This window comes from Corvus kubaryi, unplaced genomic scaffold, assembly GCF_017639235.1.
Source record: "Corvus kubaryi isolate FWS band 111438036 unplaced genomic scaffold, C.kubaryi_AGA036_p1.0 71, whole genome shotgun sequence".
NCBI lineage: Eukaryota > Metazoa > Chordata > Aves > Passeriformes > Corvidae > Corvus > Corvus kubaryi.
Genome location: NW_024582059.1, coordinates 14,381,547 through 14,395,238, shown reverse-complemented (window position 1 = coordinate 14,395,238; position 13,692 = coordinate 14,381,547). Strand labels below are relative to the sequence as shown.

At 41.0% G+C, this 13,692-nt stretch overlaps 1 long non-coding RNA gene across 1 annotated transcript in view; it reads left to right on the top strand.

The window, feature by feature from the left end:
- Positions 1-13,692, top strand: part of LOC121675013 — a 226,850-nt gene that overhangs the window by 92,280 nt on the left and 120,878 nt on the right. The gene's annotated exons all lie outside the window — the stretch shown is intronic.

Genomic DNA, 13,692 nt, shown 5'->3' with positions numbered 1-13,692 from the left:
AATTGAATTCTGCTAAGTTTACGACACTCACAGGCAGGAGGAGGCTGTAATGGATTTTTGTGTGCAATGTAGTTATTTCTATTTTCTGAATGCATTTGAGAAATTGGCAGATGTTAAGAGAAAGGACAGAATAACAGAAGCTGCCCACATTGTAGACTCCTATTAGAACACTTGCATATAAATCATATCCTCAAAAATGGTGCCTTTAGACACGACATTTTAAAAAGTTCAGGTACCTTCTGGCCCTGCCAAAACCCATGTACCACTATAAAACAATAAGAAAATATGTGAGCACTGCCAGAAACCTCTATCGCTGTGGATCTTCCATGGTTCAAAGACACATACGTAATCCAGACAGCAGAAAATGCCACAAGCTACAAAAGAGGAAAAGTCAAATAAAAATGTTTGCTGTTCTGAGCAACCACAAACTTGGCAAGGTGTTTAACCTTGAGTGTGCAAGCAAGAGTGTGCAATGAAGGAAAACTAGCAGGTCTCTGTGAAACCAAGAGGGTGTGTTTCTGTTTGGCAGTTGTAGCGGGTTGGGTTTGTAACCAGGCAGAAACACCAATTTAGTGTAGTGGTTTGGTCCAAAATACTCATTACTGTTTATCTTCTGTGAGATAAGAATTAGGAGAAACGCAAAGCAGGCACCAAACTTGAAAGAATATAAAGTTTATTAACAGACCTAAAAGAAGGGGGGGGGGAAGTATACCACCTTCAGAACTCTCCTCCTCCCCCCACCTTCCTCCCTTCTCCCACTGACAATGTGAAAAGACAACCCTTAAGATGTTCAGTCTGTTTACCACTTCCATATTAACCTTGTTCAGTCCATTTAGAAAGAGAAGTCTCTTCTTGCTCGTGCTATGAACACATTATCACAACGAGCCAGCCGCCTACTTCCAAATATTGTTCAGTCCATTTAGGAAGAGGAGTCTCTCTGCCTGCATGTGAGTCCCTTCCCCCGACTTGCAGCTTTTCCCGCAACTGCTTTCGAGGGTCCACCCTTGAAGGTTTTTGGGGTACAATTTTAAGGTTGAGCTGTTCAGAAACAAAAGTTCTCTTCACCCATCTCTGGGAGCATTTCATCTCTAAGAACAGAGGCCCTTCTCCTTCCCTGGGAGCAAAGGATCTTCCTCATCTTCATTGTTAGGACTATCTCTGGGAGCATTTCTAGGAACTGAGGTTTTCTCCTTTCCCACTTGGAGCAAAAGTCCTCATCGCTTCCATCTCTCCCTTCAAACTTCTCATGAAATTACAGCTGCGTCAGCATCTGCCTATCTCAGCGCAGGTGCTTTTGCTCACGAGTTGAACACTCCACCCCCCATATCTTCATGGAATTACAATGGGATACTCTGATATATCATAGCTTCACAACAGAATTTCAGCTTTAAGCATCTCCTCTTCCTCTTCCCTCAGGTTTTCAGCTCTTCACAGCACTAAAAGGGTTAATCTCACCTCGGCCTTGCAGCTGGAATGTTGCTTATCGCTGTGGGTCACATAACCTCTGCCGGACAGTGGTGCAGCTTCAGCTGAAATCTTGGCCGAAGTGGAGTGGGGGGGGGGGCGCACGGAGCCAAGCCACTCTGGCTGCCCACAGCAGGGCTGTGGGGGGGTTCCACGGGTGGAACAGGGCCCATCAGCTCCAGGATGGGTGGAACAGGTCCATCGACTCCAGGACGGCCGTGGCCCAGCCCAGCCTGGCCCGAGCAGGGCCTGGGCCGGGCCCGCTGGCCCCCACACGGGGCCCGCAGTCACCTGTCCCAGCGCCGGAAACGAGAGAGAGCTGTGGGGAGTGGTTTGTCTGTTCTTAAGTGGTTTGTCTGTTCTTAAGGCGGCCACAACTTTAAGTGGCTTAAAGAATTGTCCATATTCAAACTGGCCAGCTGATAGGTTCTGTCATAGAGGTCATAGAGGAAGCTGTAAGAAGAACATCACTTCCGAGACTTAGCTTGCTAACCTATAACAGCAGTAAAGCCAGTGCTTGAGAATAGGTATTAAGTATCCTAGATCTCCCTCCCTAGGAGACTGCAATGGCTTCAGTGGCTTCCAGGCAGAGCAGGAATAGTAAGCTGCCATGAAGGAGAGAACAGGCCACACCCCAAAATGCTGGCACATGAACCAAAGGCCACAGGATGCTGATCACCCACATGATGCTCAGAGAATTTTGTGGGTCCCTTTGTAGGATTTGCTGAAAACTGAAAGCTTTGTGTTTGGATGAATCTCTTTTGAGGAGTCATGAATGTCAGAAAATTGTTGGAAGAAGCACCCTGCAGGCATCAAGAAAGCGTTGAAGAAAGATTCATCTGAGGAAAGAAGTCTCTGCAACTGCAGTACTTAATCACAGACAGAGTAGGACTGCTGAACTTCCCCTGGTTTCCTTAAAAATTGAGGTGCAGTTTGGCTGCCGTACTAACCTCTGGAGAAGTGCAATGTTTGAAGTTTAACTGGTTACCAAAAATACGGCAAATGTTGATTTCTTGCTTGAACTGGCAAACTGAAATGAGTATCTGTCTATTGCAAGTAGACTTTTAACTCCTGATAAGGAGACAAGACTTTCTTTCATATAAAGCAGCAATTCTTCATTGTTAAATTCTTTGCAGAAAATAGTCTCATTTTTATTTATGATGTAGAATTTTAATAGGGTTTTTCAGGTAATGCTAATCTTCAGCAGCCCTCTGCTGTGGTCAGGGATCTCATCTGTTGAAATGCCCCTATTCAACTCATCAAAAACACACAGACAGTTCAGAGTGTTTCTGGGTTTTTTTTCTGAATTTCATGTGTCAATCATTATCAATTTGTGCTGTTTGTTCATTTTTTTTTTTTTTTTAAGCAGAAAAAAGAAGGTAAATCGACTGCAGGAAGGATTTTCCTCTCCTTTGATTCTGAAATTCTCTTTTGATTCCTAAAACACAGCTGCTTAAGCTGCTGGGACTTTGTTCTGCTTATATTCAGTCGAGTAACAGTCCAGCTGATTCCAGAAACCTCTACAATCTGGAGTTTCTCATTTAATAATGCAGAATAAACAGTTACTGATTTACATAATTTATGTTTCCCTTGTTTCCAGCACAGTTTTCTGATTACATTAACAAAATCATGCTTTTACGTTCTCACCTTTGAAGTTATTACTTTGAAAGCTGGGTATATCTGCTTTATTAATTCAGTGTAGGTGACATTAGGAATGGGCCATGGCCCATAGTGCACCAATTACAGGCAGATAAAACAGATTCTCATTAATATGAATATATAATCAGTTTATTAAGGTAGGGTCTATAGTCTGCATGGAAACAGGGCACCCTAGTGCAAATTGCTTTATTTAGAAAAAAAACCAGTTTTGGAGAAAAAAAATCAACTAATAACTAATCAATTGAAGAAGACAAAAAACAGAAAGGGAAATGGATGGGGGGGAGATCAAGTATCTGCTGTTAGTGGAGTTCTGATAATAGCTGAGACCTCCTCAGTGCAATGCACCTTTTCCAGACCAATCTTCCCTTTCATTCCCTTCTTTGTTAAATCAAAGTTCTACCTGATGTTTCTATGTTACTTCAGTCCCTGTATTGCAAAACTGGCTTTAAATTGGAACTAAGAGAAGGTTTAAGGTGGTGGCTTGATTTTTTTGCCTCCTAAGTTTTATTTCCTCTTGTTTTGCCTGTTGACTTGGGGGACTTTGTTCTACATTGTTTGGGTCCTACACTTTTTTCTACACTGTTTTGGGTACAAAACAGCTAGCTGGTGTGGCCAGCAACTTGATCTTCTTATCTGCTCTGCATCTTACATAGTGCTCCTCAGAGTGGCCGTGCTCTAGTGTGACTCGCTAGATGTTATTACCTGTCTCTTTCCAGGAGTCCTCTGGGGGTTAAAGGTTTAAATTTAACCTTTCTCCTTCGAAACTGATGCATTTTAAATTTATTTATGCACCTGTGAGAACAATGTCCCGACAAATTATGGACTGCCTTTTGAGTTTGGAAACCACTTCTGTTTTCATTTGGTGATTAATTTCCTTCAAAATGAGGAATTGAGTGTCCCATTTGGGTACTGCTATGTCCATGTTGAGGATTAAAGTCTCTGCCTAAAGACATTTGAAAGTGTGAGTTGATGAAATGTAACCAATACAGCCAAGTGGAGCAACTGAGTATATGTGGAAGATAGCTGAATCTTGATTCTGACAGGACATGAATGTAGCTGAGCACAGTGACAACATGATTTGCCTTTCCCAATCTGCAGTATTAAGGAAGGTTAAATATGATAAAAACAGTAGGCAGATGTCCTGCAGGTTGCTTAATAAAAGCTGGGCTCAGCTATCCATATTTAATGAGTCTATATTCAGAATGGATAAGCTTGCAGCAGGGAAGACAAATGTTTTCTCTGCAGTCATCTCTACTTTTTTCTTCGTACCATGTGTTAGAGGCAATCCTCATAAATCTTAAAGGATGTGCAGATTATCTAGCCCTGATTATCTTTCTTGGAGGTACTATGGACTTTCTCCTGGATGTACAGCCCTGGCTAGAAATTACTTCTTTTACATGAGCCATTAGAGGTGGATACTGGTACAGAGAAGAGAATTGGGTGCTTCAGCTGGAAATGAGCAAAGCTGTACATTTTTGCCTTCTCTGTCCCGCCTAGAAAGGTAGAGATGGGATATTACCCAGCAAAAAGGCAGGCAAAAGTTGGAAGTCCTAGTACTGCCATATTTTGATATGTCTACCTTGCACCATGTTCAGTCCTGCTTTTTGGAAACATTTGAACTCATTTCTTGTCTTCCCAGATGTGTATGCTCAAACAGCTGCTTGTGTGTTGTGCTGCAGAGGGAGATTCACACCTGTTGGTTTAATGCAACTAGTTTAGTTTTCTTGTGCACAAACTAGGTTTTCTCCATTGACTGTAAAGGGAACTTTGGTAAACACTCTGTGTTGTTTTTCTGTGATTTTCTGTGATTTCTGTGAAATCTTCCTTCATTGATTTTGTTGGAAGCTCAGGGAGTCTAAATATGCTGGCTTATGTGTGGAATGCTTGGCAGTGTTCGTAGTATGTCCCCCTTCCTTCTGGAATAGAATAATCTATTATTGGGAGGCTCAGGTGAAGAGAGCCTCTATAATCTATGCAGTGCAGAAGTGCCCTTAAATTTATGCCCAGGTGTTGTTCTGAACAATTATGTGCTTCTCTTTGTATTCCGTACATATTCCTTCCCAAGTCTTATACATTAACACTCTTCAATGTATCTAATATCTCTCACTTATAGCTCATCTTTTCCTTCAGCAGAATTTTACATACACGGTGTTTATTTAGGACATTTTTGTCCTTTCTAAAGGAACAGAATGGATAAGGACAGAGGACCACAGTCAGTCTCCAGCCAGCCAGAGTCCCCTTGTTTGAGGCTTGTCCAAATAAACCAGCCATCTCAATGGCATTTTGACAGTTTAGGTTCCATGAACAGGACGACGTTACACGGTAGTGAACCAGCGGGAAGGCAAGGAATTAAAGCTTCCAGCCTAGCAAAAGCTTCACCTCACTTTATCTGTCTCATCATCCAGCAAAATGGCTGTGCAACCTATGCTCCAAATGTAGTATTGCCTTTCTTATAGCTGAGAAAATACCTTTCCCTTGTTGTATTATTTGTTGATTCCCATGTCAGGTCGAGTTTGCTTTACTGACTTGCACTTTCCATCGTGAACTTGCCATGGTGTTAATTTCCATCAGCTGTTCTAATCAGCTTGTTTTCATTAAAGAAACAAACAAGCAAAAAACAACCAGAGAAAAAGTCACACACCCCAAATTTGGGCAGCTGCTGTTGCAAGGCCCTGAGGCTAAAATTGTCCTGGCAGAGCATTTGTGTTCTCTTTAAAATAAAACCCAAACCCAAGCAAGCAACCAGACAGCTGTCTCAGCTGCTTACCTGTACCTCACACCTTGCTGCATGCATGTGCACTATCATCTTAACGTACATCAGAAGATCACAATCTGTCTTTTCTAACATAGGAATGGTCAGCCTTGAGTTCTCTTCAGTGGGGGAATTAAAAAACATGTCTGAGCCTGAAGGGTGAGTTCAGACTGGCTGTTGTTGAATGGTCTCTGTCATAACATTGATTTGTGTGGCTCCCAGATGTCCTAGCACCTAAGAAATTCAGTTGTGAAAAGGATGTAAAAGCGGCATAAAAATATATGTGTTTTTCTTCTAATTTTCTGCTTGCTGACATGTAGTATTTAAGCAGAGGGAACTGTTTTGATGCCAAATTCATGAAGAGAAAATACCTAAATTCGTGTCATTTAAGTGTCAGAGCAGGTGTTTTTTCACTTGTAAGGTCTCCTTTTGAGGCTAAAAAAAAAAATGCTGTAAAAATTACGTAGATTAAAAAACACTTAGTGCTTAATAGGAAAAAAGTTATTGTGAAATACATATCTGTCTTACCGAGTTGCAGACTGTGTTTCATACTTAGGTTTCAGTAAGATCTCCAAATAAAGTTAAGATTGAAGAAAATTTTGACAGTAGAAATACAGTGTGTTGGACTCTGTTGTTTTCTGTCTGTCCTGTGGCTGTATATGGCTTTTGATGTATTTTCAGTTTGAATTGGTTTCTCCATTCTTACTACCACATACCACAGGGTATAAACCTGGATGAGCAGAGTTAAGAAGCAGTATTGGGAACAAAGGCTCTCTGTTTGCCTGGTATCATTCTAGAAACTGGAAAATTGGACTAATTTTGGTCTAAAACAAAAAACAACAAAAAAAAATTAAAAATCAGCTGAGGATAATGTTTTACTATAGAGAACATATGAGTTCTTTTAAAGCTCGTGAATTACCTTTCATGGTAACATCTTTAAGGCTTTATTTACAAATAGAAGGCTACAAATTAGGTTACATAAAAATAAAACTTCCTCTCCTTGCCGTGATTCTCATATATCATATGGACTATCTCACCCAGGTTCCCATGGAACTCGTCTCAATGTAAATGCTGAAAGTTTACATGATTATAAAAGAAATAACTGGAAAAATGTATGGGGTTAATATACACACCTCTGACTTTGGAAATCTGAATCCTGTGAGACTGAGAGCACATTCTGGGGAACGTGGCTTGGGAAGAGCGTGAGCCATATCCAAGTTAACCTTGAGGGAAAGCCATGCATCCAGAAGTGACTATAACAGTGCGGTGTTAGTGCTCTCCAACCGGCCTCCAATGGGTCATGCTGTCTGGGAACCTGTTCTCTCTTTCCCTTAGCTCTGAGATGCTGAAAAAATTCAAATTCACTCGTGTTTTCTGTTTTACTTTTAATGCTTAGTCCTTGAGTCTTGCATTCCACAGAAAGTGTTTCCTCCTTCTCTGGGTAGCTCAGAGTAGTTCTTGTGCTCACAGAAGCATCTCCATTCTGATTATTTGGGAGCTTTTATCACTGCTGCAGAACAGATATTAAACCATTTCTTATCCAGGAGAATGGATTGATGGCCAGACAGGGAAACTGTGATAGCCCAAGGTTTATGTAAACACTGCAGCAATTCCCATCACCACACCAGCTCAGTGATGAAGTTTTACCCAAACACGTTATCAAGGAAGGAAGCCAGCATTATCAGTCTTGTCTGCAGTTTGGAGAAGCAGGTTTAGCTTCACTCTGAGGCAGTACTCTCATGTGAATGTGAGCAAGTCAACCTGCCTGTGTTTTAATTCTTTCAGCAGCAGCATGGGGATGCAAGCAACAGTCCTGCAAGGAAAAAGCAAAAGACCACAGGGTGCCCTAGTACAGTGCTAATGAATATGTAAGTACCACAGGCAGTAATAGGCAATGCTACAAAGCTCTTCTGTTTCTACAATGAAGAGTACGCTGTCTGCTTCTGTGTGTGTCTCTGTGTGTTCAGTGCCTGCAGGGATGGCATTCTTTATTGAAATGATGGTGGTTCCACTCAGTAGGTATGGGGCAAAGATGACCAGTTGAGTGTAGTGATGATAAATTAATATTGTTTTAGCCAGGTGGACTATGACACTAGTTAGGAGGTTCCAAGGACAAGCCTGAAATTATTGGGTTTAGGGCAGCTTGTATCAATCAAAAAAAATGATTTTTTCAGTGTCCTGACAAAATGTGAACTCAGACACTGATTTCAGAATATGCCTCACTAACTTTACTCCTTTTTATTTTGAGGACTTTCTATTTCTCAAAGATAGCTTTATATTTGGCATCCTTCCTGAACATACTATGCTGCCACACTACAAATGTGTGCACATGCTCTATTTTTAAATCAAGCTTTTAAGGCAGCTGCTGCTCTCGCTGGTGTTTGCAGTGGAACACAGATGCCCAAGTCCTACTGAGGCTGATGAAATAATACAGGCACAGCCTGTGCCTGCCCTGCCCTCCAGTTATCATCTCAGCAGCTGCAGTAACTTTCCTGCATCAGCCCACAGGGACTTTGTGTAGTAGAAGGGTGTAATTCTTTGATCTGTTCTGCTTTTTCCTTAGAACCTCTAAATCCTACGCTTTATTAAACCCTCCTCATCTCAGAATGTTAAGGCTGTGTTCTGTGTTGTGGTTTCAAAGCCAGAGATTCACAGAAATTAGCACTGGAAGGAACGGCAAGAGTTCCTCTAATCTTTGCACTGATGCAGTGCAGGGCCAGCTAAATCTATTATCCTTCACAGCCGAGAAAGAATAGGGGAGCTTTATTGGAAAGTGTAGACATAGATCTTGAGATCTGTAATTGCAAACTTTATCATGCTCCCATCTTCTTAGAGCACTGCAGCCACAGCAGTACTACTGTGATGTTATTTGTGGCAGATGACTCTGAAGACCCCTTAGGTCTGGAGATGCCCAAAGCAATCTGTTCTGTTGCTTGTCCAGAACACTCAGTGGAACTCGGCTCCTGGGGATATGGTACCTGCTGCTGCAACACTGACCTTTGCCAGCAGATACAGGGAGCTTATTTTGTGCTATTAAGGAAGGAAGATGATGCATTTTTGGTACCGCTCCCATTTACAGACACTGATAAATACTTATAGCGGTAAATGTAGAAAGATATTTAATGCAAGGAGAGAAAACATCACTGTAAATCATCGAGGCTGGTGAGAGTTAATCCTGTTCTCTTAGGTCAAGTGGGAATATGGGCTCGTATGCATGACTGTTGGATGCAGAAGAATCACAGACTTCACAAATAAGGTATTTTTTCCCAAGCTGTGGATGCAGGGTTTTAATTTTACTAGAGGTCACCTTTTGTTTCAAACAACTTCTGTTTCCAGAACTGTTCCAGGAGTGGGCTTATCTTTGATGAAATGTTTTGTCAATGTCGTGCTTGTAGAGATGGCTCTGATGATGTAGGTCACAGCCAGCACCTCTGTTTTGCTATTCCACAGATTAATACAGTGTGCTGTGCACAGAATGTGCAGGGGCTGTGTATATCACCCTAATAGACAGTGTTTGCAAAAGTTATAATTCACAAAGGCAGTCACAGCAATGAATTAAGTGCTCTTGGCATTTGGGAAAGAAAGCCCATTTGAAATCCAGCTGCTTGCCAGCTGTGGATATTCATAGCAATTATTACATTGGTTGCTTTTTTCACTCCATCTTTTCATTTTAAAAGTGTAATGAATGATTTTATTGCCATCTTAAAAGTCTATTTATAATCCATTCATCTTGTGATGAACATGTGTATCCGATTCTCGACCTCTCTTTAATACTCTACAAAGTAGTGTTGTTTAGTTTAAAGTTTTCCTGGCACAAATGCGAGACAATCACATTTCTTAACAGCCTGAGTGACCTTAACTTTCACTTGTACTACTAGAGTGTGAGTTTTAATCAGTATTTAATATATAACTAAGATTTTTTTTTTCCCCTCTACATTTTAGTCATCCCTACCATTCATTTCTCTTGGCTAGCAATATCTGGGGAATGACTGGGAATGCTTGGAGGCTCTACAATATGGGCAGAATCTTGTTAATTCATTCTTCAAAGTGTGCATTGCAGTTTCTGATGCCCATGTGCATCAGAAAGTAAGGCATCTGATGGCCATACGGTCGTGACACTGTTGTTTTAAACCTGCTTGCTCTGGCAGCTGCAATTGCAGGGACCACTTGAGTGCAGCACCACATTTTTCAGCTTGTATTCTCATCTATCCTGCTGTGGCTCTTTTGCTAACAGTGAATTACCCCAGAGCTCATGATGGAAACAGTCACAGTCATTGCCATGCTGCTGGCAAGCTGGAGCCTAGTTGAAGGAGCAGCAGAGGCTAAATGTCTTAGGTGGAGAAGGAGGGGGATTTAGACTCTTGGCACACGGTTGTGGCACTGGGCATTAAAATTTCAGGGTTTTTTTGTCTTATGCTCATGTATTGGCTGTGATCACCCTTCTTAGGTGCTGTGTCCCATCTTCACACTCAAAAATTAGGGGATTTGGGGATGTGACCTTGTTATTTTAAGATGATCAGGTTCTTGATGGGCTCTATCTGTATTTTTAATCCCATGCTCTTTTATGATAGTTCTTCTGTCCTCTAACTTTCATAAAAATTATTATTCTGTCAAGACCCTCTGGATAAAAAAAGTGAAGATACATTCCAAAAAAACCAGGTCAGAGATGTCTCTGTCCTGAGGCCTGGCAACCTCGATACAAAGTCCATGGTCTACTACTGGGTATGGTATTTCCTGAGCTGCTGGGCAGCACTATGTGGGCAGGGTGAGGAACATAGTGGAGCTGGATTTTTCTCTGTAAATCCTTCTTTGGAGGTGCATTCCTGATGTTGCTGCTTATATCAGCCTCCCATTCTGGGTGTCTGAAAGGAGGGCTAGAGCAATCCCCCTTCAGGCACAGATGAGCTGCAATACTTGGGAGGTGGCCCTTGCTCCAATAAAAAAACGTGGAGGCTGTGGGATCTGGCTGGTGGAAGATGATGACTGAGAACACTGGCTCTGATTTTTAAAAGCTCCTTTTTCATAATTCCCTACCTAAGTAATAAGAGAATTGCGTGCATACACAAGCAGTAATTGAAAGGGACAAGCGAAAAATGAATCTAAATGATTTATGACAGGGAGGGTTTGAGGTACTGGAAAGGGATCCTAATCAGGAAGCCAGAAACATATCTGTGCCTTGTGTGAGGGCACACTTTTCTGAGGACAGTGGGTAAGATTGAATTTGAACCTGACAATTTGAACCTTTCTATGCACTAGAAGATCTAGAAAAATATGGCATATATCCATTTTTGCTTTCTTGGCTCCCCAGTTTCCTTATATATAGATGTGGACCTGCACAGTCTTTTTACATATGGTCTGGTATTTTGGGGAAAGTTTTTTTCCTATCTTTGGTCTGCCTCATTTCTTTTTGATAACTGAATGTGAAGAACCAAGGTCATCTTCTGAGCCACCAAAACTCCAAAAAAATTGCTCTTACTTGCTGCTTAACAATTTCAGTGTCTAGAAATTACCACCAGGGAAAAGTACCAACCCAGGAATATCAAGTCTTAAGCAGTTAGGAAGGTATGTGCCTGTGCCCCTAGTTTTGATGACTTCATTTCCCTGAGGAACATAAGGGCAAGCAGTGTGTCAGCACTGACCCTCAAATCACCTCCCTTTCCTGTGATCCTCCTGGAAGGACAAGGACTTGTGCTGTCTAAGCAGAGTCAAATGGACAAGACATGCAGGTGATAAGATCCCAACTCTTTGCATAACCACCTCCCACTGCATCAATCCTATCTTTAGCTTCTCTCTTCCCCTGCTTGCTGGATGTCACTTTTACTGTTGTGATATATTTGGTAGAGAAAGTTACAAGCTTTCCAAAATGTTATCGTTAACTGTACTTAATAGATTTATTTTATCTATTGCTAGCTAGGAAGAGGAGAAATGGCATGCTAAAGGTAGTTCTAGGGATAAGAAGCTGAGAAAGAGAATTAATTGCATATGACTTAGCAAAGAACTAATGGATTGAAAATAGAGTTGCAAATGCTTGTGTGTGTGAATACTACTAATACAAATAACAGTTGCTTGAGTTCCTGTGTGGTTGGAGTAATTTGTTTCATGGAGAGTTACTTGCAGAGTTCCTTATCACTCCTTCTGAAGTTCTTTTTCTCAGTCCTTCTGCGTCCTTGATGAGATTGGACCCTATCTCGCACAGGCTTATACATCTTCATCGTGGTGATAAATGTGGGAGTTGCTTGCTTTCAGCTGGCTAAAATGCAGAAACAAAGATTGCTTTAATATATCATTTAATGATTTTTCACTCTCCTTATACTGTCTTTCAAAACCACATAGGTTACCCCTTCTCCAAAATTGGTTCCCAGTATGTGTTGTCTTGAACTGAGATTGACTAACCTCATTTAAAATCCTGTTAGAAAAACTTGAAGCGATTTTTTTACTAATTAGTTATTCTGTATTTTCTAAAGGGTTTCAAATGTCCAAGTTTTTCAAAGTTGTTACCTGTTTTTATGGATTTCCAATACAGGGGCACTTACAGGGCTTGATTTTTTGCAGACAGTTCTGTGTCTTGGGGGCTAGTTAATGTGACTAAAAATTCCATCTCCTCCAGACAGACAGTTAAATACTTTCATGCAGATGTAATCTCTCTGTGATATTTTTGTGCAAAGTTGCTGTCCAGTACTCAGAAATCTGATCATAAGATCTAGAAATAATATTGTTTGGAATGACTTTTGCACCTTGGAAAGTTTTGGTAGTAATTGTTGTAAAATGACCATACAAGTTAGGAGTATGGTTTTATTTTCTGATATGTAAAACACACCATGAAATTAATAATCAGACACAGTAGGGCAGTTCTTTTCATTACTTAAGTGGGCTTAACTGGAGCTCCAGAAAATTTAGATGGTATACTAGCAGCACTATATAAATTGGGTATGCATTCCTATGAATAATACAGCCATTATCCAATTCGCTGCCTTCTTAATTTCATTCTCCTCCTTAAAAGAAGTTAACTTTTTTGTCACCTACTTAATACAAATGATATTTTACTCTTAGGAAAGAAATAAGAATAATAATAATAATAGAAGGAAAGAAATAATGATAATAATAATAGAAGAATAAATGGTGCCAGACTATAAGACGACTATTAGAAAGTCACTAGGAGCAACAGTGAAAGTCTTTTTGACTTTTGTGGTTAAATGTGCCTTGAATTTGACAGTGATTTCAGCATGACAAGAAACTGTAATGTGCTATGACCCTCTACATTTAGCAGACAATGGAAAGATTCAGAGTCAGCAATAAAAACTTTTTGTTGATCTTTCTGCCCATGCTCACCTCTACTCTGTGATTGAACTAGACACCTGAACACACCCCCTCCTGTGCATCCATTGGATAAATCCTTTCTGAAGCAGTGACACAGCTCCCATACCTACATCTACCAAACTATTCCTCTCTGTCCATCGATGGTCAATAGGTGGTGGGCTGATCTCTGTTAGTAACTTTGAGAGAAAGGAGATATACCCTTGAGGTCAGCTAAAATTTTCGCAGCTGGATGCAAGTGAGGTTGTTTCATAAATGTTGGTCAATCAGCAACAGCAGATGGGAAGCCCAGGCTGCCAGTTTAGCTGATGGGGTGACTTTCACATGGAGACACCACTGAACTAAACACACTTCTAGCAGCTGTTTGCTTAGACAGTGTTTTTAATAGACTATCCCGTATCCTTGAGCAGAGTGGTACTAATTTTCCATGAAAAAAGACCCTATTTTTCAGATTTAGGAGGCCCATGAAGATGTTCCATTTTCTCTTGTCCTTCATCAAAAGA